The 22787-nt window shown below is 44.3% G+C and overlaps 1 protein-coding gene across 6 annotated transcripts in view; it reads left to right on the forward strand.

The window, feature by feature from the left end:
- LHFPL3 (LHFPL tetraspan subfamily member 3) overlaps positions 1–22787 on the forward strand; it is a 184170-nt gene that overhangs the window by 151989 nt on the left and 9394 nt on the right. The window contains exon 4 of one of the 6 annotated variants that reach the window (XM_077338153.1): positions 21306–21323. The exons of the other annotated variants lie outside the window; for them this stretch is intronic. The gene's annotated coding sequence lies outside the window, so the exon portion shown is untranslated. Of the gene's footprint in view, positions 1–21305; positions 21324–22787 lie in introns of those variants that run through there. 6 annotated transcript variants of the gene reach the window in all.

Consider the following 22787-nt stretch of genomic DNA (forward strand, 5'->3'; position numbering starts at 1 on the left):
CAGCCAAAGATCCTGGACCAGAATCTCTGGCAGAACTGGTAGTAAACAGGATACTAGATTGTTGGAATATGCAAGATCTGTAGTGAGTGTGATTCAAAAACATATGAAGATTATTGTACAAGGGCCATCAGAGATGTGTATTTAGCATAGCAAGATTAGGAACTTCCTGATATTTTTCAAGTAGTCCCCTCTTATGTCTTGATTGGTTCATTTGGAGACTTCCTGCTTGCCTCCAGAACAGACTGAAGGAACACAGAACAGAACAGTTAGACAGTTATTTAAACTCTGTCAACATCATTAACTGACTAATTAATTAAATATTAAGTTATGCACATAGCATGTCCAAGGGAACCCTAGACTTCCTTATAAAGCATATTAAGGGATGCCATCGTGATGCCTTGGGAGCTGGACTAAGTTCAAGTCCCCGTTCGGCCAGGAAACTCACTGGTTAACTCTAGAACAGTAATTTCCCTAAGTCCAACCTATCTGTTGTGGAAGCAAAATAGATGAGGCGAGACCTATTTATACCACCCTGAGTTCTGTAAAGAAAATGCAGGATAAAAATGTGAGAGGAAAACGAGACCAGTAGAAGGAGGCGAGTTTCCCTAAAAGACATTTTACGCCATCACAGATCTATCCTGGCAATGGGAAGACTGAGTTATAATTTGCATTCCGAATTCATGAAGGGCAGTTGTGAAGCAAGATAGGTCTGGCCAGTATCCTGGCTGAGCTGTATACCCTCCCCAAGATGCCATTGGGGAGAAATGAAGTACATAAATAAATACTATGATGATGAAGAGCTGGTTTTTATACCCCACTTTTCAGTTCCCTTCCTCTACCCACAACAGATACCCTATCAAGTAAGTGGGGCTGAGGGAACAGAACAGCTCTGCAAGAACATCTCTAAGAGAACTGTGATTAGCTCAAGGTCACAAAGCTGGCTGCAGGTGGAGAAGTGGGGAATCAAACCTGGTTCTCCAGATTAGATGCCACTGCTCTTTAACCACTACACTATGCAGGCTCTCTCAACTTTGTAGAAACAGTGGTTATTGAGCTCATATTCTGCAAATATAATTGGTGGGTATTTTTTATTTCCTAAATGTACACACTGAAACAGCTGAACAAAAATTCATGGCAGTGACCCAAATGGGGCCAGTTTAAAACAAATACCAGATAGTGCAAACTTGCACTGCTCCATCACAAGGACTCCATCATAATTTCTGAAGCTACCTTTCTATTTTCCAGTATGGTTTTCTCTTGAAACAAGAGTCCCACTCCCCATTAAATCATAGAATCATAATCATTGAATCATAGAGTTGGAAGGGGTCATACTGGCCATCTAGTCCAACCCCCTGCTCAACGCAGAATCAGCCCAAAGCATCCTAAAGCATCCAAGAAAAGTGTGTATCCAACCTTTGCTTGAAGACTGCCAGTGAGGGGGAGCTCACCACCTCCTTAGGCAGCCTATTCCACTACTGAACTACTCTGACTGTGAAATTTTTTTTCCTGATATCTAGCCTATATCGTTGTACTTGAAGTTTAAACCCATTACTGCGTGTCCTCTCCTCTGCAGCCAATGGGAACAGCATCCTGCCCTCCTCCAAGGGACAACCTTTCAAATACTTAAAGAGGGCTATCATGTCCCCTCTCAACCTCCTTTCCTCCAGGCTGAACATTCCCAAGTCCCTCAACCTATCTTCATAGGGCTTGGTCCCTTGGCCCCAGATCATCCTCGTCGCTCTCCTCTGTACACTTTCAATTTTATCTACATCCTTCTTGAAGTGAGGCCTCCAGAACTGCACACAGTACTCCAGGTGTGGTCTGACCAGTGCCGTATACACAATCTTGTTGTGTTTCTTGCTGTTCTGTGGATCAGGAGCAAAATGGAACCATCAGCCTCATTTTGGGCTGTCCTAACTTATAATTTGAGACCTGATTGTTCAAGGTGACAGGTCTACAGGCTGCACTGTTTGCTATCTAACTTACTGTAATGCCTTTTAAATTATTCTGGTGATAGTAATTGGAGGTTTGGCAGCTGTTCCTCGGTTTTCTTTGCTACTGTTCTGAGGGCTGCCATATGCATTAGGCAGAGGTCGGGTGTGCCTCAGGTTGTCAGCAGCAGAGCTGCACCTTTCAAAAGATTGAAAACCCTTAAATGTAGGAAAGCCGCATTTAAGGAGGGAGATAGACTGAATCCTTTTTGCCTGGTGTGCTTATTGTATTTGGAGTGTTTATTTGATGGGAAGCATTCAAACAAACCTTTTGCCTGTCTACATGCAGGTTTCTAGGGGAAACTCTATGGGCATGAAGTTGGCAACTGTGCATAACTGAACCACTTTGGGAAGAGGTTACTAGATAATATCATCTTAGGTACCAGCTGTGGCTTTGTTGGAAAACCCTGTGCTCCTCAGCTATTTGTCAGCTATATGCCATGTTCCGAAATACCCAGTACTCTGAAATAGTTCATGGTTTGGGCTTGGCAACCAGTTAATTGGATTAGTTATTTGTGCAGGCAGCTCATAGAAAACCTCTCTGTAAAAGACACTCGAAGTTCAAATGAGAACATCTGACCTTTCTCCTTGGAATCTTTCATTCCATGAGAAAGGAGCACAGATGGCAGTCACTGGGAAGTTTGTCCCCTGTCTCTTTCCTTCCATGCACCCAAACAGGTAATGGGTACCATCATTTTTAAATTGTCAGCTTGAGGCATGTCTAAGCATTGTAGTTCCATGGCAACAGTGAGGGAGAGTGGGTGGGATCTGTTGGTTTTGCAAAGGAAAAAAAATTAAATTATAGCATTTATTTAAGATACCATCTAATTATTTATCACAAATACCTGTCTTAGAAGACATGAATATAAGCTACAAGGATTATACACAAAGACTTGAAAGAGATAGAGACCCCTGCTCTCCTCTCCTCCCTTCCCCCATATCTATCTTTGGATTCCTTTTCTTTTTCCAGCTAACATGATTTGCCTGACAGCTGCTACCTCCACTGGGTCCCCCTCAGTTCCAACTCTGACACCTCCCCCTCTGGCTCCCATACCATCCATATGTCCAACAACATAGTCCAGCATGGATTCATCTCTAGCTATTCTTTTTCTGCTCTAGCCATTTGTTTCTTCTCTGTTACTTCTTGGGGGAGGTTATCCCTAAATGGGGAGGGGACCTTAAATCATAGCTGTGGCTGGACCTGTTCTGCAGATACGCCAGTCCACACAAGGGCCAATCCTTGGCCATTAGGAATCTGGATAGGAGAGCATTGCAGTGTCAGATTTTGAATGCAGGAGACCAAAGCCAAATGATACCATCGGAGGCCACTGAACAACAATCTTGCAAACGCATCTTGTCTTAATCTGGGTTGATGTGGCATGTGACACAGGAGTACAGAAGAACGAGGAACTGAATTCTTGCAGAATACAATCTATTTTATGCCAGTGCTCTGAGGTAATTTTAAAAGGCTTTAACAAAATCACTTTGTTGGGAAGGCCAGTGACATACAATGATCCTTTTGATTCCTAATTTCTGATTGTGCTATTCCATTTTAGGTCCTGAGAGAAAAGGATGCCTTAGTCCATAGCTTAAGGATTGCACAAGTTAAATTGAACTAGATTCCACTTGGTGACTTTGTTGTTGTTGTTGTTGTTAAGTGTGAAGTCATGTCCGACCCATTGCAACCCCATGGACAATGATCCTCCAGGCCTTCCTGTCCTCTATCATTCCCTGGAGTCCATTTAAGTTCGCACCTACTGCTTCAGTTACTCCAACCAGCCACTTCATTCTCTGATGTCCCCTTCTTCTTTTGCCCTCAATCGCTCCCAGTATTAGGCTCTTCTCCAGGAAGTCCTTCCTTCTCATGAGGTGGCCAAAGTATTTGAGCTTCATCTTCAGGATCTGGCTTTCTAAGGAGCAGTCAGATCTCCTCTAGGACTGACCGGTTTGTTCGCCTTGCAGTCCAAGGGACTCGCAAGAGTGTTCGCCAGCACTAGAGTTCAAAAGCCTCAATTCTTTGATGCTCGGCCTTCCTTATGGTCCAATTTTCACAGCCATACAATGCAACTGGGAAGACCATAGCCTTGACTAGACACACTTTTGTTGGCAGGGTAATGTCTCTGCTTTTAAGGATGCTGTCTAGATTTGCCATAGCTTTCCTCCCCAGGAACAAGCGTCTTTAATTTCTTTGCTGCAGTCCCCTTCTGCAGTGATCTTGGAGCCCAGGAAAATAAATAAATAACTTTGGTGACTTTAACTAGTGGCAAAAAGCAATGGTTGTGTTGGAGCAAAATTATTATGTTTAATTCAGCAGGCTTGAGGAATCTTTACAAGGCTTTCTGAATGCCTGACACTGGCTCGAGCACAAGTATTCACATGCTTCTTGGGGGATCCTTGCGCTTGGCTCATCTAAGGAGGAACATAATATCACTGCACCCTTACTTGTGTCCAAGTGGATCTTCAGAATTAGATCAGAAATATTGGGATAAATTATTGAAGAAAGCCATTGGGAAACTTTGTTTATGTTGCTGTACATGCTAAAGTAAAACAAAGTTCACCAGTGATTATATGATCTGAGAAGTAGCATCTAATAATTGTTGGGGAAATTACTCAAAGGGAGGCAGGCAGAAAACAAGCGATTTTGACGTAGTGGTATAGCTCAAAGGTTTGCTGCTCTAGCTGTGGTATTTTGCAAGAGTTCAGCCGGGCCCCAAGGGTCTGCTGATATGTTGATTAATGCCTGTTGGTAGGAGGGTCCTGCAGGAGGTATCTAGTTCTAGTCTGACTGTGTCATGATCATGAGGTAGAAGGGGCTGGCTGCTTGCTCTCTTTCTCTCCCCCCCCTCTCTTTGCTTCTCAGATTTCTTCTGAGTACCCTTCAGTGCCTAGCTGTTTTCATGGCTGTCAGAGAACTAATTCTATAGCATCACACCTGGGATTTACAAACACTAGGAAACTGTGCATGTTAAGTAAGTGGTACTCTTGAGCCAAGTTGGCTCTGAATAACATTTGCATAAAGCATGCAACAGCATGATTATGGTTACCATAAAATCATAGAGTTTGTTAGCTTTTGAGAGAAGCTGAATTATACCTGTGTGTTAGTTTCACTTATATGGAGGTCTTCTACTGGCCTTTGTGCCTTCTCCAGGTCACTCTTCCATGGCTGTGTCATCAGAGTTCACATAGATGTAGACCGTCTCAACAGCTGCTAGGAAGGGTTTTTTTTTTAATTCAAAGAGCATCTGGTAAGTCTACTTAGAATTCTGCTCATGTCTATACAGTGAGGCTTGATCACAGAGAAGGGTTCTTAGGATTGCATTACCGAGCTGATTCCCCACTTACTTTTTTAACATTGTGGATCCTGGTAAATTCACATTGATTTGAACTTGGGTCTTCCTCTATCTCCCTCCCAATTGAAACAGAAAGTGTTCTGCACCTGATTGGGGAAGCTCAGAATGGGGAAAGGAGCCAAGCACAGCAGGAGCCTCTTTCTTTTCTTGAACAGGGAAGGGGGGAGAATTGGAGACAGCAGAGGAGGGGGAACCAGGAAGTCTTTGAACTGATGCCCTGGCCAGTCAGGGAAGACTGCTTTGCTGTAGCATTGGAGGCACAAGGCAAGAAATTAATTCAAAAAAAGCAAAAATCTGCACACTTACTGATGCCAGATTTTCAAATATCAAGGATTATATCCACTTCTGGATATTGTGGGGGAAAGGTAGGGTCACTCCGGATCAATCATGCATGTTGCAGAGGGAAAATGTAAATCTCCCAAAATAAAAATGGAAATCAAATTCCTTATAGACGGGAGGGATTCATTCGAACTGGGACTACATAAAAGGCCCCATGCAGACTACACCCTGATCAACTCTAAGTAGCTATCCGTGGTAGGATAAAAGAGCAGATGCCCCATTTTGCTATAAGCGTTCCTTGCAATGTCTTTGTCAATATGTTGTTTTGAATTTTGTGTTTCTGAGTCAAAGGGACTGAAAGAAATGTTAAGCATTGACCAGTATGAATTTGGTAGACCTCTACAGATATGTCCTGTCCTCCATTGATCTGTCCATCCAAAGCCATGACTGAGAGAAGAGTTGAACTTAGGTTTGTCTATGCCAACTAAGGCATTTATAATTTCAAATTTCATAAATATGCCTACTTATACAATTGTATATGCTAATCAAAAACCAAAAAAGAAGAAGATACATCAGATGTCACTTGCAAACCGACACTCATGCCACTATCCTGGAAGGGTATAGATCTCCCTGGCCGTACCGGCCTCAACCATAGACCTGGTGGAAGAGCTCCATTTTGCAGGCTCCATTTGCAAGGCCCGTAGCTCTTCTGGGAGCTCATTCCACCAGGTGGGGGCCCAGAGTGAAAAGGCTCTGGCCTTGGTTGAGGCCAGTCGGGCTTCCCTGGGGCCAGGAATAACCAACAAATTAGTCCCCGCAGAGCGTATTGCCCTGCGGGGGGGCATAGGGCTCCTCCTGTATGGCATAGATCTGTATCTCCTCATCTGATTTTGGTCTTAAGAATCCTCCACATCTGCGATTAAAAGATAAGTAAATATGGTAACTGGAAATTTCTTAAATAATCTCTGCATGTAATATTCCATAGATACGAAATCAGGATCTAGGGTTTTTTTCACCTTCATAAAATTATAAATTCTTTGTCAAACACATATTCATCCTACTGAGTAACTCACTGTTACATCCAGGGGTAAAGTGGCCAGTTAGCTTGCAGGGAAATTTAGTGATAGGCCAGTGCTCTGGAGGGCCTCTGGTGAGGAGGAAGCAGCACAGCCAGACCACAGCTATTCTGACAGGACTCCAGGGGCAACTTGGCCCAGATCCTTCTGTGGCAATGGCTGGTATCAGTGCACCAGGAGTCTTTTCTAGCACTGCCAGCAATTTGTGGCAGAAAGCAAAGGGTGAGGGAGTGCTCCTTGTCGGCATCCCTGAGGTGAGTGAAACGCTGCCTTTCTAGTGCTACCAGAACCATTCAACTTGGCTTCCACTAGGCCCATTTGCATTTTCTTGTCCACTTCTGGTTATGGCTTTCACCGCATTCATATTAGATATCCCGTGTTTTCTATTAAACTTTGCATTCCACAGCTGGCATCCTGGGGTTGCCAACGTTCAAGTCAAGGCTAGAGATCTCCTGGAATTACTACTGATTTCTAGACAATATAACTTGCTTATTTGTTTAAAACATTTATCCCCCTTCTGTGCTCTTTGGAAGGTGGATTTCATGGCATTATACTCTACCAAAGTCCCTCCCCTCCAAATCAGCACTCTCCCAAGGTCCATACTCCAATCTCCAGGCATTTCTGAACTCAGGTTTGGCAGCGCTGTATCACTGTACCAGGCTCCTAAATACAAGAGTGGCATTTGATGTTTTTGCTGATGTGTTCTACTCTTTTGTGAAATAGCAGAGGCAATCAAATTAGGCTGGGATATTGTGCATGCTTACTTGGAAAGAAATACCATTTCTTTTGGTGGACTTTACTTATGAGTAAATATGCAGAGTGTTATCTGCTGCTGTCTCAAATTTTTTCATATGCAAAGTAGGAAGGGTTCCTTCAACTAAAACATTACAATGGACAGCAGATATTGGAGGGAGGATCTCTAACTCCCCTTTTATATTTTCCCAGGGTCTTATTATAAAGCCATGAATTATGACAGTCTTCCAAAACAAATCACTAATGCTTATTCAGCTCCAGATATACTTACCTTTGTCTCATCTGGAAATAAGGAGGGTCTTAAATAACTGACACACAAACTGATGTTAAGGGAATGCCACTGATCCTTCTCTACGGTGAGTGTGCCATATTTCACTGCAGCAGATCTTCCCCAGAGCAGCATTCAAAGCTCAACAGAAATGTCCCAGTCACTCTCCTCCTAACACTATGGCATTCCCCCCACCCCAGGAAGATAGTCATCAGTTCTGTTCACATAATCAACACCTAGATTTATTTCTGCCTCCTGCCAGAAGCATGGAGTATATTGCGAAAAAACCTTTTCTATCTCATGCACCACAAATCTGCAATTGCATGCACAGATTGGCCCACCATCTTATTTCCATCCACTAGTTCCAGTTATTTATCACAGTTATATTTTTAACACAAAATCTTCAGGTGACTAGCAAAGGAATATAGAATGCAAGTGAGTTGAAGTGGAACAGAAGGGAGCCCTGTGATCTCTTCCTCCTGCTCCTGCAGACTAGCCAGCCCTTGGGAAAGAACAAGGCAGCAGGTAGACCACTCGAAAGAGCTGCAATCACTCTTTCTCTGTTTTTGTAAGCTTCAGAAAGGCTGCAGATTTATTTATTTTATTTATATTTGGATTTTTTATACCGCCACTCACGACAGGCTGTCTCGTGGCAGTTTACACTATGAAAGCAGTAAAAATTACAATATAAAAGCCAAAAAACGTTAAACAATACAAATAGGAATAGAAATAGATGGGGGCATCATAATTCTTTAACCTCTTAAAAACCAGTAACTGTTCCAGCCTGTCGCCTGAGTAGATGACCCTATTAATCCAGGGTCTGGCTCGTTAAAATAGGGAGGGGTCCACAGATTGACAGCTCCGGTCACCACCCTGGCCTCAATCAAATGTCAAAGATGGTGGCCAATGGGAAAAGTTACCTCCCTGATCGTCACTTTATACAGGGTCAGCACAGTCCAAAATTATATTATTTATTCTCTTTGTTTATACTCTACCATTATCCACAGTGGGGACCCAAAGCAGTTAAAATGAGAGCCAGCTTGGTGTAGTGGTTAAGAGTGGTGGCCTCTAATCTGGAGAACTGGGTTGGGTCCAGGGTCACCTGGATTTATACTGCAGCCAGGTGACCCTGGGCCAGACATAGTCCTCTGAACCCCCCCCCCTCACAGGATGTCAGTTGTGGGGAGGGGAAGGGACTGCTTTGAGACTCCTTTGGGTAGCAAAAATAAGGGTACAAAAATCAGTTCTTTTTCTTCTTGGAGGAAAAGTAAGATTTTTTTAATGTAATAAATTAAACTATTTGCATGAATATTCTGTCCCAGGAGTTTGACCAAGAATCATTGGGGGGGGGGGTGGATGTAGATGAATGCGGGCAGGTACTAACCATCTGTTTTATAGCCTCCCATCATAAAGTTTCCCATGAACAGTTTCCAGATCCATCTATTTGCTCAGTTGTTTAGTTTAGGCCTCTTGGGTGGGGCCATCTTCTTTGGTGAGCCAGTTTGGTGTAGTGGTTAGGAGTGCGGACTTCTAATCTGGCATGCTGGGTACGATTCTGCGCTCCCCCACATGCAACCAGCTGGGTGACCTTGGGCTCGCCACGGCGCTGATAAAACTGTTCTGACCGAGCAGGAATATCAGGGCTCTCTCAGCCTCACCTACCACACAGGGTGTCTGTTGTGGGGAGAGGAATGGGAAGGCGACTGTAAGCCGCTTTGAGCCTCCTTCGGGTAGGGAAAAGCGGCATATAAGAACCAACTCTTCTTCTTCTTCTTCTTTGTGCAACCTTTAGCTTTCTCTGGCTTGTATTTTCATGATGCATCCATTGGCATCTATGGAAGTGTAGCTAGCCTCCACACTCTGAGCTTGCTTGCATGATGTAGTGGTTAAGAGTGTCCAGCTAGTATCTGGGAGATTCGGTCTGAATCTCCACTCATGCCATGAAAGAACAAAAGTGTAAGGTAAGGAGTCAACATCTGGGGGAGGCCTTGGCCTCTGTGGTTGGCCCTGTATGAGAGAGGAAGCTGGACTAGATGGTCTACTCGTCTGATCCAGCAGGGCTCTTCTTGTGTTCTTAAGTTTGCTGGGTGATCTTGGGCCAGTCATACTCTCTAACATACTTCACAAGGCTGTAAGGAGGATAAAATGGAGGAGAGGAGAATGATGTAAAGCTGCTTTAGCTCCTCATTATGCAGAAAGGTTGGATTTATAACAATAAATAAATAGTATGTATTTTTTCTTTATTTCAGTTCCTACAAGCCATTTGTGGCGGGGTGGTTTTAACAATTAACATTACTGGTTCATGGTCATAATTATGATTTGTTCGCTTTTTCAATTACTGTCTGTCTAGCTTAGCTACATAAGCATGATTTCTCTAGAGTGTCCTTTTCCCCCCCGAGAAAAGCAAAGCCATTCTGCAAGGTGAAAATCACTTTCCCTTGTTATTTAAAATGTGTTCTATCCTGTCACAATGAACTCAATACCATGCATTATTTTTCTTTCTTAAAAAAAAATGAACCTCTGCCTTGCCTGCAGTTGAGATTCTTGGCTAAGATGGCTTCCAGAGCAGATTGCAAACATATTAAACTGTGTTTCAAGGCGATTAACAAGCCATTTGCCTTTCTGAACAGGGCAGCTAATTACTGACAATCTAGTTTTGCAACAACAGAAAAGAAGGCATGGCCATCGCAAAGGGTTCAAATGTCTGTTGTAGCAGAACCCTGCTCACCAAGTATAGAAGCAGCCTCAAATACTTGCTTTTGTTTTCCCAGAAGCCTGTTTCATCTCCATTCCAAGCACACAGTTTGGCTTGTAAGCACTCAACCAAAAGCATGAGTAGCCTTACCCAAATGTACCAGAAGAATCCCTCTGCTGCAGCCAGTTATGGGCCAGGGCCAAAGTAGCTGTCGTGCTACGTGCATAATCCCATGTTCTGTCCCAATTCATGATCTGTTTTCTTATTTTTAGCAGGGAGAAAGTTGCTTTTCTAGGACAATTTTAAAGGGTTTCTTGTGAGCCTGAACCTGGTGCTGATCCATCCTATGCAGGGTAGAGAAGGGTGGCTGGTGGCCCCAGAACTTGATGCAGCCCATGAAAATATGCCTGGCCATGAATTGCCACCTTTGTGGCAGCAACAGCAGGCTGACCCTCCAGCCCCTTCCATGCTGCTTCACTAAGTGAAAAAGAGGGAAGAAGGGGAAACGAATTGCATATAGCTGGGTCCTTCATATTATTGTTGAAATGTGTTACCCTGCATCTGCAGACCATTCCTTCTACCATTTCGCCACTTTGCCACCTCCATTCCACTTCATGCTGCTGCTTGGACAAACCAGGCCTTAGATGGGGATTGGAAATTTGGGGGGATGAACAGTCTGACTCATAGCCATGTTTGTTTGTGGAACCTCAATGTTTAGAGGTAAAATACCATCAGGGTGGGAGGGAGCTTTGGCCTCCTTTTTTCATATGAGGCTTTCCAAGGGCATCTGGTTGGCTGGTGTGGGAAATTAGTTGCTGGAGTCCATGGTCTGTTGGTCTGGAAATAGGAATTTTGGAATAATGGCTGCTGTACCCTATGTTTGCTGGTGTTCTTTCCCTTGCAGGGCACCCGTGTCTTTTAACAGATATCTAGCAGGTTTTTGAAGGAGGTGGGCATGCAGCAGTTGTGTCTATGACTGTGGAGCTTCCTGGCAGGTCCCCATGAGGTACGATCTCTCAGATTAGGTCTCAAAGAGAAATAAATGTGCCAACCACAAGGTGCCTGGGCTTCACAACATCATTGGCAGCTTAGGTCAGTTGTAAGAAGGAAGTGTTGTGTTAATTCAGAGTCCTGAATTATAGAGGTTAAATTAATTAAGAATAAATGTTTAAACAGGTTGAATTAAATATAAAGGTGACAATCATGAGGTTGGTGAATGTGACATTGCAAGGAAATCTTAATAGGCCTCTTAATTATAGGCTTTGCAATGTCTTCAATTAATATTGTGTGTTTTCACCTTAGAAATAGAAGTGCCTTTATAACTGAAGAAATGTTACAAGTTGTGTGGGTACATGCGCCTCCCCGCACCCCACCCCCCAGGCTCCATCCCTACATCTTCCAGTTTCCCAACATGGAGCTGGAAACACTGCCCTTCCCTCCCTCCCCTGTCAGTGTATAGACATCATTGATTTCTTCTGTCAACTTTTAAAATCTTATTGAGAAACAAACTGTAGAAGAAAATAGGCATTGCTGCCCTCTGCTGGAGATAAAGGAGCTTTATTGTCAGTCAGCAGTTAATAGCTCATTAAGCAGATTCTGGACTAACACACACAGTTTGCATTTCTCTATAATGCCATTTTTGGCATGGCTGGATGGCATGTAAGGTTGACTGGGGCTCCAGAGAAGTATCTCAGGCACCAACTTTAATAAATACGAAATTGTTTGGGCCAGTTTCTAGATGCTTCAGGGTACTGCTTCAAGATGCTTCCCTCAAGTCAGGAAAGTAGATGGTCAGAGAAATGTTGCAAAAGCAATGTGAACTGCATTTGCTAAGGAAGAAAGGCCTAACTGAACGCAGCTCTATATGTTCATGAGAAACCTTTTTAAAAATGCCCTAGGTAAGCCTTACTACTTTCTCCCTGCTAAAAAACCAGGAAAATGACCTGCACCTGTTGGCTGGCAACCATAGAAGCCTACATAGAGAGTTATTACATCCTATTAAGCCTGTGATCTTCAGTCGTCTCAGAGCATGAGTCCATGTTATACCTCCAGGCATGGGGGCCCCTGAGATGCAGGCGTCACAGTTACATAGGCAGAAGGAGAGAAGCCAGAGGAACACCCCTATCCAGTGTCAATACCAGGGCTAAGGAGCACATGCTGAGCTCCAGAAGGTAAACTGCAGTGAGGAAGAAGCCAAGACTCTGCTGTGGAGGAATCCTCTCATCCGCTGAGTGAACTCACCTCAGTGCTCTAGTGCTGTTCTCGGTGTGCAGACATAGGAAGGCAGGAGGCACAGTGCCTTTGCCCTTGACATAGTGCACATCATCAACAGGTCTTCTCAAAAGGCAGTGCTTAAAATGATGTATGCCTTGAAAACCACTGTACTGAACCACCGGCTAATGCATATGTCAGTTGCTGGAGTAACCCAGTGATAGTACAGGATTTGGTTTCAGAACTACCTTTCAATCCAAGTGATTTCTATTCCTCTCTCTAGGAAAAAGGGTGACCATCTAGGTTGACACAAGAGAATTTATTATCAGCTAGTTACAAAAGAACTTCACTCTTTTCAAGCTGTCTGAGGGTCAATGCCTTTAGATTTTGGACCTGGCTTCCTCATTAGGAGGGGGCCCTTAAAGGTACTGTCCTCTATTCAGATAACTCCACCATCTGTAATCCTTAAGACATAAATACATTTGCAAACTTTTCCAAACATGGTGTTAGTTCACTGTATGCATGCATGTGTGTGTGTGCTTATGTATTCAAGAACTATGTTGCAGCACTTGCCAGTGCTCAAACTGAGGGTGTTAATGTTTGTGAATGCATGCAAGTGCATTGAACTGCCTTATTCAGAATCAGATCATTGATCCATGAAAGTGAATACTGTCCACACTGATTGGAAGGAGCTTAGGTAGAGAACTTTCTGCATCACCTACTCCTGTATCCCTTGAACAGGAGATGCCAGGGGAAGAATGGTGGACCTTCAACATGCCAGGTAGATTCTCCGCTACTGAGCCTTCCCCTTGTGACTCCCCTCCAACTCATGGCCCCGCAGATGTGTTCTGCTCAGGGAGGTGCTTCCCTCTGTTGAAAAGAGCCTTGTCCTGGAGCAAGAGGTGCCAAAAAGCATCTTGCACGAGAGAAAACTCCTTCTGTCTGTCTGTCTGTCTGTCTGTCTGTCTGTCTGTCTGTCTGTCTGTCTGTCTGTCTGTATGTATGTATGTATGTATGTATGTATGTATGTATGTATGTATGTATGTCCACCCATCTCAGCACAGCCACCTTGGTGCGGTTTACAGCAGTAATCATTAAAACCATTAAAATGTTTCAACTGCCTGTAGTTGTCAGGTTACCGATTGAGCAGCTCCCTTCATGGTGTAGGATAGGAGAGAATTACGGGGGAGGGTGCTGCTGCTGATGTTCTGTCAGCTCATTGGCCTCAACTGAACACCTGGCAGAAGAGCTTCGTTTTGGAACTGTGACAGTTCCTGTAGGGCCCGCAGCTCATTCTACCATGTTGGGGCCAGGGCTGAGAGGGCCCTGGCCCTGGTTGAGGCCAAGCTCACATCAGTGATTGAGAGGGCAAAGTTCAATGGTAACGCATACATTTGACATGCTTCAGTGCTTGGTACCTGCTACACTAGGAACTAGGAAAGTCTTTTCTCTGTTTGAAAAACTGCTGCCAGTGAGAGTAGAAAACCAGCTTCATACATAAATCTTTTCTGAATAACAACTGCTCTGGATGTATCCTTACAACTTGGATTCACAGGAGGCTGCTGAGTGTTGGGTGTGTTATCTGGAGCACTCAGGCTGTGTTTGATTGAGGCAAGAGGAGGGCTTAACAGGCCTTAGTGAATGAAAGGTAGTGTTGCTTGAATATCTCCTGGAATTAGAACTGATTTTGGAGAATGAAGTCTACCCTTGTGAGGTCCCAGACCCAGACTTCTCCAAAATACACGCCCCAAATCCCCAGGTATTCCTTACCCAGAGCTGGCAACCCTAGAAAGGGCAAGAACCCAAGAATCCATGTCAGAAGCAAAGTAGTTGTTAAGTGTGGATGGCGAAAGAGGAGTCTGCAAAGGAGTGAAACAGGCACTGGATAGCTCTGTGCTCTCTTGGTTTACAGACTGCCTTGATAACATTTTACAAACCATACTCCAGCTGAGGGCCTATTTGCATGAAACAATTTGCCTTTTAAAACAATCTCCTTTTGGCTGGGGACTGTGAATTAAGTCTTTACTCTAACGTGCTATATAATGAACTGCATATGAAAGATATTTATTTTTAGCAAAGACATGCCAATATGGGCCCTGCTGTTAGGAAAATGGAAGGCAGTATTAGCTGAGAAGCAAAAACTTGAAAATATTTTCCTTGCTGATCACTAGGAGGAGGAAAGAAGAAGAGCTGTTTTTTTTAATATTCTGCTTTTCACTACCCAAAGGCATCCCAAAGCAGTTTATAAACACCTTTTCCCTCCTCTCCCCACAACAGATACCCTGTGAGGTAGATGGGGCAGAAAGAGTTCTGAGAACTGGGACTGACCCAAGGTCCCTCAGCTGGCTGTATGTGGAGGAGTGTGGGATCCAACCTAGTTCTCCAGATTGGAGTCAGTTCCTCTTAACCAACACCCCAACCTTCTCTTCCCCCCTAACTTTCCCCCATAACAGGCCTCCCCGCTTTCTATTCAATACATTAATTTAAAAAACAGGATCCTGGTGACCCCTTGAAGATGGAGCAAATGTAGTGCCATGGAAGCTTCAGTAAGCTCTTTCCCACTACATGAGGTGCATGGGGTGATACTTATTTTCTTTACATATACCCTGCCTTTTCCCCTAGTCCTTTTACCTTCTGCCTAATACTGGGACTCTAGTCTACCATTAAGTATGTCTCTATGCAAACTTGAGGTGAGTTTACAATGTTATTGTTATCATGAATGTTATAACATTGATGTACTCATTGATTCCCTGGTGCAATGTCAGATATTTTTTGTCAGGATGCACCCACATTTCAGAGAGAAGTATGAAGGCTTGGGAACTCCCTCAGAACTCTTTATCAGACTTTTATCAGTAGGCGTGTGCAAACAAACAAAAAAATTGGACTGTTTTGGATTTGGCCCAAATCAAATGGCCGAATCTGAAGTGATTCGGCACCATTAAAGTCAATGGGAAATTTTCCCTTTCTGTCTGTGTCATGGTCTGGGAGGAAAGGGGGGTTGAGATAGAGGCACCAAATTTGCACTAGCTGTGGGAGCCTCTCCTAAAAATAATCCCCAAGTTTCAAAATGATTGCACCAGGAGGTCCAATTCTAAAGGCACCCAAAGAGGGTGCCCCATCCAACCTCCATTGTTTCCAATGGCAAGATAAGAACAGAGAATCTCTCCCCCCCCCCCCCGAGAATATATGTAAAAAGAAAATTTTAGTTCCTTTAAACTGCCTGGTGTTCTCATTTATTTATTTTGTTTATAATTGGATTTATATCCCACCACTTCTCAAATAAAGACTCATGGCGGGTTACAAGGTAAAGCAATAAAACCCTATATAACCACTTAATAACCATACCCCCTTAACAGCAATAGCAAGATTGATGTAAAACAATTCTCTCATCCCCCTCCCACAGCCACCCCAGATGGTATGCACAAGTATAAGTGTGGGGACCTAATCCCATGGAGAGGCCCAGCTAATCTTAAACCCTGGCCTCACCCAAAGACCTGGCAGAAGAGTTCAATCTTGCAGGCCCTGCAGAACTGTGAAAGCTCCAGCAGGGCCCTCAGGTCTTCTGGGGGCTCATTCCACCAGGTCAGGGTCAGGACCAAAAAGGCCCTGGCCCAGGTTGAAGCCAGCTAAGCCTCCTTGGGGCTAGGGACCTACAGCAGACTAACTCTCACAGAGTGAAGAGCCCTGAGCTGTCCCTCAGATAGGTAGGGCCCAAGCTGTGAATCGCCTTAAAGGTTAGTAACAAAACCTTGAACCTGATCCGGGCCAGAACTGACAACCAATGCAGCTGCCTCAGCACCAGCTGCATGTTAGCCCTCCATGGTGTTCCAGTGAGGATCCTAGCAGCTGCATTATGCACCAGCTAGAGATTCTGGGTCAAAAACAAGGGCAGGCTTGCATAGAGTGAGTTACAGAAATCCAATCTGGAGGTGACCGTTGTATGGATCACTGTGGCCAAATAGTACAGGGGCAGGTAGGGCACTAGTAGCCCTGCTTAGTAAAGATGATAAAATGCTGTGTTCCTTGCTGAGGCCAAGATGTTAAGTTTCACTCTGGCCAAGGTGGGTAAATATGCTTCCGGTCCTTTCCCTTTTCTGCTCAGCCACAGGACCTCTTTCTTGGAGGGGTTAAATTTCAGGCAACTCTACTCTAACCATCCAGCAACAGCTTCCAAATAGCTGGCAAATGTATTGGGGGGGGGGTGTCCAGATGGCCATCCATGAGGAGATAGAGCTGGGTGTCATTCGCATATTGGTGACAACCAGGCCCATAACTACAGACCAGCTAAGCCAGAGGTTGTATAAAGTTGTTAAATAATGTGGAGCAGAGTACCACCACCTGTGGGACCACACAAGGAAGTCAGTAGGGACATGATGCGATAATTCCTCCCCTTCTGCCGCCCTCTGTGTCCAGTTCCAGAGAAAGGAGCACAGCCACTGGAGAGCTCCCCCCCCTCCTGAATCCTGGCTCCGGTGAGGCGTTGGGCCAACAACTCATGTTCTATCATGTCAAACACGGCAGACAGGTCATGCGTCACAAGGCCGAATCACACCTGAATTGTGGTTTGGCAATCCAGCCAATGTAGATTTGTGGAGTTCAACTACAGGAGAAGGTCAATTCAAACTGGAATAGTTCAAAATGTGTCTGAATCAACATTGATTCAGGTACTTTTAGGACGATCCAAACCAAATCATGCATACCTAGTATGCAGCCTCTGTCTTCCAGCCATAGGAATTGGTACTCAGTGAAAGGTACTTGTTCCTTTCATAGGACAAATATTAAGGTGCTGAGGGGAAAGAATATTTCCTTAAAATGAAAATGGAGACAATGTACATTGGCTAGGGAAACATTGTCACATAGTTTTTATTTAATGTAATGTCTTTGCACTATCTGTTCAAATACTCCAGATTTAAATATTTTTTTCTCAGCATCCCAAAGCAATGGTAGTTGCCACCATCCCTACCTAAATTATATCTGGATTTTGAAAGAAGCATTATTCTCTATGGATATAAGAAGTTCATAGCCTCTTTCATGAGCCACGACTGTCCTTCAGATGATGCCATAACAGTCCTATTAACTGTCATTTTGCAGCCTTCACTGGGAAGTGAAAGATAGCCCAATGAAGCACAGTTTTATAGAGAATGTAATCTAATAAGAAAAGTCACTGTCATATTCTTTGCAGAAAATGCAAAACACCTCGATTCCATTGAATACCTTCCAAGTGAAGCATTTAGAGCAGGGGTAGTCAAACTGTGGCACTCCAGATGCCCATGGACTACAATTCCCATGAGCACATGCCAGCAAATGTCGACAAAGCAAGCCAGTATTCTTATCAGTCTCCCAAAATAAAGTCCTTAAAAGCTCCTTAACAATTGCTAGAGAGAGTCCTGGAAATTTAACACAACCATATAATCGTGCACTGACTTCATTGACTTTTACAAGCACCTCAACCATTTGGCAGATCTTGTAATGGTGTCAAGAATACATAGCACTGATTGAGCTTCTCCTTGGTGAGTCAGTTCATAGTCTAAAGAAGAGTGCTTGTACTCAAAAGCTCAAGCCTTGAATAAATTTTTGTTGGTCTTAAAGGTGCCACTCAGACCAACACGGCTACCCACTTGAATGAGTCATAACATAGTTATTGTTTTGCTGGACTGAGCCAAAACTCTGTCTTCTTCTGCATAGTTGTTCTGGCCTCCCAAATATTCCTGGAAACTCATAACTGGGGGGAGAGGGGGTTGTAGATGATATTCTTCCACATTCTGTATCCCAGAAACCAGTGATAGAGAGAGTGCTTCTATTCAGTGGCCATGTGGAGTGGTCATTGGGACACTGGGCTAATAACGCCAGAAAAATAAAGGGAGGCGAGCTTTCACAAGGCAGGTTAGTGTTGTCATGGCTAAAGCTGTTTTATAAGGTCATTCTTCTGAGAATTGTCTGGTTTGATGGGCAAGCATAACGGTATTTTAATCCAAATGTATGGGGGGGCCTTTTATCAAATGCTTTATTGCCCATTTTCTATTCAAAGCATTCACTATGTTTTATTGAACACAGACAGCTTTGAAATTCCATTTCAAGGGCTGCAGTGCACTGAAAGCATTATAAGTTCTTTGCAAAGTTTATACATTCCAGAATGATATAGATGAAAGAGGAGCTTTCATAAATGTTGGAGGCTCATAGTTACTGTCACATAGAGCATAAATAAGTCATGGACCGCCACAGATGTTCCCAGTACTGTTCTGGCCTTGTACGTTGCCATCTTTGAAGGTTCTTTTGCATAGGAGATACCTAAAATCCCATCTCATTTTCTTTTTCTTTCTTTCTTTTTTAACTGTCACATGAATCACCATTAATGAATGCAGGGTTTGGGAAGGCCACATTGCCCAAATTGCCCAGCCGCTCAGCTGCTCTGTTCCATTCCCTTTAAAGCACTCTGAAAGTCCTTCCTGTCAGGCTCACCTCCCGGTTAGATGGTGATGTCTGGAAGTTGACCTATTCCGTTTGAAGTCTTGTCTGTTTTTGGTTAGGACACCCTGCTTTGAGGAACTTTACAGCATTCCTGTATTTCTTGGATTCCCTTCCTGATGCTCCTTTTGGTTGGATCAACAGGTTTCAGAACTGAGTCTTAAGAGTCCTTTAATACCACATGTTGGCACAGAGGCCCATGAGATGAATCTGCAGATAGTCAGCTTTGTGATTTTTGCAGTGACTTTTGTAGAAGTCAGATATAGAAGAGGAGGGTTATGGCAGTGAGAGGCTTCGTATGCTCAGTAGACCCTTAGGGGAGAGAGCCGAGTATAAGATTCCTTGCCCTTCCCCCCAATACCAGATTCTTGCCAGTGGAGGGTGTTCCATTCTGAACCTGGCCAGCTAGCAGCAGTCTCAGAAAGATTAAGCCAATCTGCACCTTTCCTGCAGGAACTTCGAAATCTGGAGTCCTTGCTGCAGGGTGTCAAGAAACTGGCCTTGTTTAGCTGTTTCTTGGCTTTTTCAATTCTGGTTCAGACTTCTGGTCCTAGTCAAGTTATCTGGGCAATTAATGTCACAGTGGCTTGCAATTTCTAGAGAGAGAAGGAATGAGGTGGAAGCAAGCACAGATACAAATGACATCACAGGCCTAGAACCTTCAAGGCCAGAGATTCAGAGGGAAATTTGCACTCACATTCCATTTCATTAGCACAAGAAATGCTTGGTGTGAGTTAGGAATGCCAGCCTCCAGGCAGGACCTGGGAATCCCCTGGAATTAGACCTCAGCTCCAGATTACTGAGATCAATATCGCTGGAGAAATTGCAGGTTTAATTATATTTATCTATCTATCTATCTATCTATCTATCTATCTATCATCTATCTATTTATTTATCATACTTATATACCTCCCTCCCCGGAGGCTCATTGTATCCTGCATTGGCATTGTATCCTACTGAGTTCCTCGTCCTACCCAGGTTTCACTCCCAAATCTCCAGGAATTTCCCTACCTGGATGTGGCAGCCCTATCAGCTGCAGTGATACCAGATCATGTGTGTTAGCAGGATCCCAACTGGTCAGGCCAGCTGCAGGGTCATGCCAGCTGCAGGCAATCTGGTGTAAAGCATTCCTTTCAATTTGATCCCTTTGAGCCTGCCATGCTTCTTGCTGCAAACTTAAATGGACTCCGAGAAATGGTAGAGGAAAGGAAGGCCTGGAGGATCATTGTCCATGGGGTCGCGATGGGTTGGACACGACTTCGCACCTAACAACAACAACAATGCTTCTTGCCCTCCTTTTGATTGTAGGTTGGACCTAGAATCATAGAATCATAGAGTTGGAAGGGGCCATACAGGACATCTAGTCCAACCCCCCGCTCAACGCAGGATCAGCCCTAAGCATCCTAAAGCATCCACCTCATGCAGCCGGAACACCTACTTCTTGGATTATGGGCTTGGAGTTCTATCTGGACCCCTGTATCTTCAGTCCAATCAGGCAACATCAGGGTCAGAGGACTAAAGCTTGAATAAGTATTCTAGTATAGTTATTTAGCCTAATTATTTTCTTCCCTACTTTATACTGTTTCATCTATATTTGTATATTTTTGCACATTTCTTTTAATAAACCTTGTTAATCACACTCCTATGGTGTTATTTGGGTCTTGTGGCTTTAATCTAAACCCAAATTTTGGTCTATATATGATGTGTCACCTTCTGTAGAATGGCAAAACTTACAGTTGCAACATCTGCTATCTAAATATGGTTCTGTGGCTTTAATTGTATCAAAATCTCCTTTGCTCCTGGAATCTCTAATCAAATTGTTGACAAGGTTTGCAAGTCAAATCAGGTTTGATAAACTTGGTATCCCAATGCTCTAATGATTTCGACCACTAAAGATAAGAAGCCAAGATTCCCCTGCCCAAATGACCAAAGACTGGCCTGGAGGGGGTGGGAAGGGGAGGGGCCCCAGGTGGGTATGTACACAGCTATGCTTCCCAACCATATTCTGCATGATCACATCACTTCTGGGGGTTCTTGAAGCCTGAAGAATGTTTCAGGGGTTTCTCAATGGGAAAAAAGTTGAGAAAGGCTGGTGTAGATTCTCCACCACGGTTATATTTTTGTCTTGTCTTTATATCTCTTTTTTAAAACAAATGTATCTTCTTTGGTTGCTGGATTTTAAATCCCCCCTTATTCTTCTACCCTCCTTTTTTTAAGAAAGAAAAATTAAAAAGCCACAACCCAGTATCTTCGCCTATTTTGGCTACTGCTACCAAGTACATAAAAGGTAAAGGTATCCCCTATGCAAGCACGGGGTCATGTCTGACCCTTGGGGTGATGCCCTCTAGCATTTTCATGGCAGACTCAATACGGGGTGGTTTGCCAGTATCTTCCCCAGTCATTACCATTTACCCCCCAGCAAGCTGGGTACTCATTTTACCGACCTCGGAAGGATGGAAGGCTGAGTCAACCTTGAGCGGGCTGCTGGGATTGAACTCCCAGCCTCACGGGCAGAGCTTTCAGACAACATTTCTGATGCCTTAACACTCTGCGCCACATTTCTTTGCCTGGCCCAGACTCCTAGGGTCCTGCAGGATACTGGAGAAGGAACAGACAAGTCAGAGGGCTCCTGATCTGCCTGTATTGATGGTTTGTGAATGGGAGTTGGCAAAAAGGGCAGCAGGTCTTCTCCTGGACATCTCGGGATGCAAAGAATCCTCACAGAGGCTTCCTCTGATGTTGAGGATGGCATGGGGAGAGTCCGACAGAGGACAGATTTGTCTCACTGCAATTTGGACATTACATTTAAATTTATTATTGTTGTTGTTGTTTAATTTATATCCCGCCTCCCCCCGGAGGCTCGAGGTGGGTCACATAAAATCAATCCCCTAAAAACAGTAACAGAACAATAAAACACAGAACACCAATCACAACAAGGTAAGACAAGAATGGTGGCCAGGTTCATGAAACTAATCCAATTTCCATAACTCCACTAAAAGGAAGGGAAAAAAGGGGGGGCTGATGGCACATGCAACCGCCACATTTGTGAGGGGGGGCGGATCTCCCTTGCTGCCCGGCCTCAAGCAAAAGCCTGGCAGAAGAGCTCCGTCTTGCAGGCCCTGTGGAACGTTGAAAGTTCCCGCAGGGCCTGCAGCTCTCCGGGAGCTCATTCCACCAGGGCGAAAAGGCCCTGGCCCTGGTCGAGGCCAGGCAAGCTTCCTTGGGGCTGGGAATGACCAATAGGTTAGCCCTCACAGAGCGTAAGGCCCTGCGGGGGGTATAGGGTGATAGGCGGCCCCTCATATACACTGGGCCCAGATCACGGATGGCCTTGAAGGGCAAAACCAAAACCTTGAACCTGATCCGGAAAATAACCGGTAACCAGTGCAGCTGCCTCAGCACTGGCTGGATATGGACCCTCCAAGGTGAAGCTGTGAGGACTAGCAGCCGCATTTTGGACCAGTTGCAGTTTCCGGATCAAGCCCAAAGGCAGGCCAGTGTAGTGCAAGTTACAGAAATCTAATCTGGAGATGACAGTCACATGGATTACTGTGGCCAAGTGTTTGGGGGACAGATAGGGCGCTAGTAGCAGAGTCTGGCACAGATGGGAAAATGCCTGGCCAGCTTGACCTGTGCCTCGAGTGTTAGTGAGGCATCCATGGTCACCCCCAAATTTCTGGCCTGAGACATTATCTTAAG

This window comes from Paroedura picta, chromosome 5 (genome assembly GCF_049243985.1).
Source record: "Paroedura picta isolate Pp20150507F chromosome 5, Ppicta_v3.0, whole genome shotgun sequence".
NCBI lineage: Eukaryota > Metazoa > Chordata > Lepidosauria > Squamata > Gekkonidae > Paroedura > Paroedura picta.